A 6,000-nucleotide genomic window follows, 5' to 3' on the forward strand; every position below is an offset into this window, starting at 1 on the left:
GTTAGGTTAGGTTAGGTTAGGTTAGGTTAGGTTAGGTTAGGTTAGGTTAGGTTAGGTTAGGTTAGGTTAGGTTAGGTTAGGTTAGGTTAGGTTAGGTTAGGTTAGGTTAGGTTAGGTTAGGTTAGGTTAGGTTAGGTTAGGTTAGGTTAGGTTAGGTTAGGTTAGGTTAGGTTAGGTTAGGTTAGGTTAGGTTAGGTTAGGTTAGGTTAGGTTAGGTTAGGTTAGGTTAGGTTAGGTTAGGTTAGGTTAGGTTAGGTTAGGTTAGGTTAGGTTAGGTTAGGTTAGGTTAGGTTAGGTTAGGTTAGGTTAGGTTAGGTTAGGTTAGGTTAGGTTAGGTTAGGTTAGGTTAGGTTAGGTTAGGTTAGGTTAGGTTAGGTTAGGTTAGGTTAGGTTAGGTTAGGTTAGGTTAGGTTAGGTTAGGTTAGGTTAGGTTAGGTTAGGTTAGGTTAGGTTAGGTTAGGTTAGGTTAGGTTAGGTTAGGTTAGGTTAGGTTAGGTTAGGTTAGGTTAGGTTAGGTTAGGTTAGGTTAGGTTAGGTTAGGTTAGGTTAGGTTAGGTTAGGTTAGGTTAGGTTAGGTTAGGTTAGGTTAGGTTAGGTTAGGTTAGGTTAGGTTAGGTTAGGTTAGGTTAGGTTAGGTTAGGTTAGGTTAGGTTAGGTTAGGTTAGGTTAGGTTAGGTTAGGTTAGGTTAGGTTAGGTTAGGTTAGGTTAGGTTAGGTTAGGTTAGGTTAGGTTAGGTTAGGTTAGGTTAGGTTAGGTTAGGTTAGGTTAGGTTAGGTTAGGTTAGGTTAGGTTAGGTTAGGTTAGGTTAGGTTAGGTTAGGTTAGGTTAGGTTAGGTTAGGTTAGGTTAGGTTAGGTTAGGTTAGGTTAGGTTAGGTTAGGTTAGGTTAGGTTAGGTTAGGTTAGGTTAGGTTAGGTTAGGTTAGGTTAGGTTAGGTTAGGTTAGGTTAGGTTAGGTTAGGTTAGGTTAGGTTAGGTTAGGTTAGGTTAGGTTAGGTTAGGTTAGGTTAGGTTAGGTTAGGTTAGGTTAGGTTAGGTTAGGTTAGGTTAGGTTAGGTTAGGTTAGGTTAGGTTAGGTTAGGTTAGGTTAGGTTAGGTTAGGTTAGGTTAGGTTAGGTTAGGTTAGGTTAGGTTAGGTTAGGTTAGGTTAGGTTAGGTTAGGTTAGGTTAGGTTAGGTTAGGTTAGGTTAGGTTAGGTTAGGTTAGGTTAGGTTAGGTTAGGTTAGGTTAGGTTAGGTTAGGTTAGGTTAGGTTAGGTTAGGTTAGGTTAGGTTAGGTTAGGTTAGGTTAGGTTAGGTTAGGTTAGGTTAGGTTAGGTTAGGTTAGGTTAGGTTAGGTTAGGTTAGGTTAGGTTAGGTTAGGTTAGGTTAGGTTAGGTTAGGTTAGGTTAGGTTAGGTTAGGTTAGGTTAGGTTAGGTTAGGTTAGGTTAGGTTAGGTTAGGTTAGGTTAGGTTAGGTTAGGTTAGGTTAGGTTAGGTTAGGTTAGGTTAGGTTAGGTTAGGTTAGGTTAGGTTAGGTTAGGTTAGGTTAGGTTAGGTTAGGTTAGGTTAGGTTAGGTTAGGTTAGGTTAGGTTAGGTTAGGTTAGGTTAGGTTAGGTTAGGTTAGGTTAGGTTAGGTTAGGTTAGGTTAGGTTAGGTTAGGTTAGGTTAGGTTAGGTTAGGTTAGGTTAGGTTAGGTTAGGTTAGGTTAGGTTAGGTTAGGTTAGGTTAGGTTAGGTTAGGTTAGGTTAGGTTAGGTTAGGTTAGGTTAGGTTAGGTTAGGTTAGGTTAGGTTAGGTTAGGTTAGGTTAGGTTAGGTTAGGTTAGGTTAGGTTAGGTTAGGTTAGGTTAGGTTAGGTTAGGTTAGGTTAGGTTAGGTTAGGTTAGGTTAGGTTAGGTTAGGTTAGGTTAGGTTAGGTTAGGTTAGGTTAGGTTAGGTTAGGTTAGGTTAGGTTAGGTTAGGTTAGGTTAGGTTAGGTTAGGTTAGGTTAGGTTAGGTTAGGTTAGGTTAGGTTAGGTTAGGTTAGGTTAGGTTAGGTTAGGTTAGGTTAGGTTAGGTTAGGTTAGGTTAGGTTAGGTTAGGTTAGGTTAGGTTAGGTTAGGTTAGGTTAGGTTAGGTTAGGTTAGGTTAGGTTAGGTTAGGTTAGGTTAGGTTAGGTTAGGTTAGGTTAGGTTAGGTTAGGTTAGGTTAGGTTAGGTTAGGTTAGGTTAGGTTAGGTTAGGTTAGGTTAGGTTAGGTTAGGTTAGGTTAGGTTAGGTTAGGTTAGGTTAGGTTAGGTTAGGTTAGGTTAGGTTAGGTTAGGTTAGGTTAGGTTAGGTTAGGTTAGGTTAGGTTAGGTTAGGTTAGGTTAGGTTAGGTTAGGTTAGGTTAGGTTAGGTTAGGTTAGGTTAGGTTAGGTTAGGTTAGGTTAGGTTAGGTTAGGTTAGGTTAGGTTAGGTTAGGTTAGGTTAGGTTAGGTTAGGTTAGGTTAGGTTAGGTTAGGTTAGGTTAGGTTAGGTTAGGTTAGGTTAGGTTAGGTTAGGTTAGGTTAGGTTAGGTTAGGTTAGGTTAGGTTAGGTTAGGTTAGGTTAGGTTAGGTTAGGTTAGGTTAGGTTAGGTTAGGTTAGGTTAGGTTAGGTTAGGTTAGGTTAGGTTAGGTTAGGTTAGGTTAGGTTAGGTTAGGTTAGGTTAGGTTAGGTTAGGTTAGGTTAGGTTAGGTTAGGTTAGGTTAGGTTAGGTTAGGTTAGGTTAGGTTAGGTTAGGTTAGGTTAGGTTAGGTTAGGTTAGGTTAGGTTAGGTTAGGTTAGGTTAGGTTAGGTTAGGTTAGGTTAGGTTAGGTTAGGTTAGGTTAGGTTAGGTTAGGTTAGGTTAGGTTAGGTTAGGTTAGGTTAGGTTAGGTTAGGTTAGGTTAGGTTAGGTTAGGTTAGGTTAGGTTAGGTTAGGTTAGGTTAGGTTAGGTTAGGTTAGGTTAGGTTAGGTTAGGTTAGGTTAGGTTAGGTTAGGTTAGGTTAGGTTAGGTTAGGTTAGGTTAGGTTAGGTTAGGTTAGGTTAGGTTAGGTTAGGTTAGGTTAGGTTAGGTTAGGTTAGGTTAGGTTAGGTTAGGTTAGGTTAGGTTAGGTTAGGTTAGGTTAGGTTAGGTTAGGTTAGGTTAGGTTAGGTTAGGTTAGGTTAGGTTAGGTTAGGTTAGGTTAGGTTAGGTTAGGTTAGGTTAGGTTAGGTTAGGTTAGGTTAGGTTAGGTTAGGTTAGGTTAGGTTAGGTTAGGTTAGGTTAGGTTAGGTTAGGTTAGGTTAGGTTAGGTTAGGTTAGGTTAGGTTAGGTTAGGTTAGGTTAGGTTAGGTTAGGTTAGGTTAGGTTAGGTTAGGTTAGGTTAGGTTAGGTTAGGTTAGGTTAGGTTAGGTTAGGTTAGGTTAGGTTAGGTTAGGTTAGGTTAGGTTAGGTTAGGTTAGGTTAGGTTAGGTTAGGTTAGGTTAGGTTAGGTTAGGTTAGGTTAGGTTAGGTTAGGTTAGGTTAGGTTAGGTTAGGTTAGGTTAGGTTAGGTTAGGTTAGGTTAGGTTAGGTTAGGTTAGGTTAGGTTAGGTTAGGTTAGGTTAGGTTAGGTTAGGTTAGGTTAGGTTAGGTTAGGTTAGGTTAGGTTAGGTTAGGTTAGGTTAGGTTAGGTTAGGTTAGGTTAGGTTAGGTTAGGTTAGGTTAGGTTAGGTTAGGTTAGGTTAGGTTAGGTTAGGTTAGGTTAGGTTAGGTTAGGTTAGGTTAGGTTAGGTTAGGTTAGGTTAGGTTAGGTTAGGTTAGGTTAGGTTAGGTTAGGTTAGGTTAGGTTAGGTTAGGTTAGGTTAGGTTAGGTTAGGTTAGGTTAGGTTAGGTTAGGTTAGGTTAGGTTAGGTTAGGTTAGGTTAGGTTAGGTTAGGTTAGGTTAGGTTAGGTTAGGTTAGGTTAGGTTAGGTTAGGTTAGGTTAGGTTAGGTTAGGTTAGGTTAGGTTAGGTTAGGTTAGGTTAGGTTAGGTTAGGTTAGGTTAGGTTAGGTTAGGTTAGGTTAGGTTAGGTTAGGTTAGGTTAGGTTAGGTTAGGTTAGGTTAGGTTAGGTTAGGTTAGGTTAGGTTAGGTTAGGTTAGGTTAGGTTAGGTTAGGTTAGGTTAGGTTAGGTTAGGTTAGGTTAGGTTAGGTTAGGTTAGGTTAGGTTAGGTTAGGTTAGGTTAGGTTAGGTTAGGTTAGGTTAGGTTAGGTTAGGTTAGGTTAGGTTAGGTTAGGTTAGGTTAGGTTAGGTTAGGTTAGGTTAGGTTAGGTTAGGTTAGGTTAGGTTAGGTTAGGTTAGGTTAGGTTAGGTTAGGTTAGGTTAGGTTAGGTTAGGTTAGGTTAGGTTAGGTTAGGTTAGGTTAGGTTAGGTTAGGTTAGGTTAGGTTAGGTTAGGTTAGGTTAGGTTAGGTTAGGTTAGGTTAGGTTAGGTTAGGTTAGGTTAGGTTAGGTTAGGTTAGGTTAGGTTAGGTTAGGTTAGGTTAGGTTAGGTTAGGTTAGGTTAGGTTAGGTTAGGTTAGGTTAGGTTAGGTTAGGTTAGGTTAGGTTAGGTTAGGTTAGGTTAGGTTAGGTTAGGTTAGGTTAGGTTAGGTTAGGTTAGGTTAGGTTAGGTTAGGTTAGGTTAGGTTAGGTTAGGTTAGGTTAGGTTAGGTTAGGTTAGGTTAGGTTAGGTTAGGTTAGGTTAGGTTAGGTTAGGTTAGGTTAGGTTAGGTTAGGTTAGGTTAGGTTAGGTTAGGTTAGGTTAGGTTAGGTTAGGTTAGGTTAGGTTAGGTTAGGTTAGGTTAGGTTAGGTTAGGTTAGGTTAGGTTAGGTTAGGTTAGGTTAGGTTAGGTTAGGTTAGGTTAGGTTAGGTTAGGTTAGGTTAGGTTAGGTTAGGTTAGGTTAGGTTAGGTTAGGTTAGGTTAGGTTAGGTTAGGTTAGGTTAGGTTAGGTTAGGTTAGGTTAGGTTAGGTTAGGTTAGGTTAGGTTAGGTTAGGTTAGGTTAGGTTAGGTTAGGTTAGGTTAGGTTAGGTTAGGTTAGGTTAGGTTAGGTTAGGTTAGGTTAGGTTAGGTTAGGTTAGGTTAGGTTAGGTTAGGTTAGGTTAGGTTAGGTTAGGTTAGGTTAGGTTAGGTTAGGTTAGGTTAGGTTAGGTTAGGTTAGGTTAGGTTAGGTTAGGTTAGGTTAGGTTAGGTTAGGTTAGGTTAGGTTAGGTTAGGTTAGGTTAGGTTAGGTTAGGTTAGGTTAGGTTAGGTTAGGTTAGGTTAGGTTAGGTTAGGTTAGGTTAGGTTAGGTTAGGTTAGGTTAGGTTAGGTTAGGTTAGGTTAGGTTAGGTTAGGTTAGGTTAGGTTAGGTTAGGTTAGGTTAGGTTAGGTTAGGTTAGGTTAGGTTAGGTTAGGTTAGGTTAGGTTAGGTTAGGTTAGGTTAGGTTAGGTTAGGTTAGGTTAGGTTAGGTTAGGTTAGGTTAGGTTAGGTTAGGTTAGGTTAGGTTAGGTTAGGTTAGGTTAGGTTAGGTTAGGTTAGGTTAGGTTAGGTTAGGTTAGGTTAGGTTAGGTTAGGTTAGGTTAGGTTAGGTTAGGTTAGGTTAGGTTAGGTTAGGTTAGGTTAGGTTAGGTTAGGTTAGGTTAGGTTAGGTTAGGTTAGGTTAGGTTAGGTTAGGTTAGGTTAGGTTAGGTTAGGTTAGGTTAGGTTAGGTTAGGTTAGGTTAGGTTAGGTTAGGTTAGGTTAGGTTAGGTTAGGTTAGGTTAGGTTAGGTTAGGTTAGGTTAGGTTAGGTTAGGTTAGGTTAGGTTAGGTTAGGTTAGGTTAGGTTAGGTTAGGTTAGGTTAGGTTAGGTTAGGTTAGGTTAGGTTAGGTTAGGTTAGGTTAGGTTAGGTTAGGTTAGGTTAGGTTAGGTTAGGTTAGGTTAGGTTAGGTTAGGTTAGGTTAGGTTAGGTTAGGTTAGGTTAGGTTAGGTTAGGTTAGGTTAGGTTAGGTTAGGTTAGGTTAGGTTAGGTTAGGTTAGGTTAGGTTAGGTTAGGTTAGGTTAGGTTAGGTTAGGTTAGGTTAGGTTAGGTTAG

This window comes from Megachile rotundata, chromosome 5 (assembly GCF_050947335.1).
Source record: "Megachile rotundata isolate GNS110a chromosome 5, iyMegRotu1, whole genome shotgun sequence".
Lineage (NCBI taxonomy): Eukaryota > Metazoa > Arthropoda > Insecta > Hymenoptera > Megachilidae > Megachile > Megachile rotundata.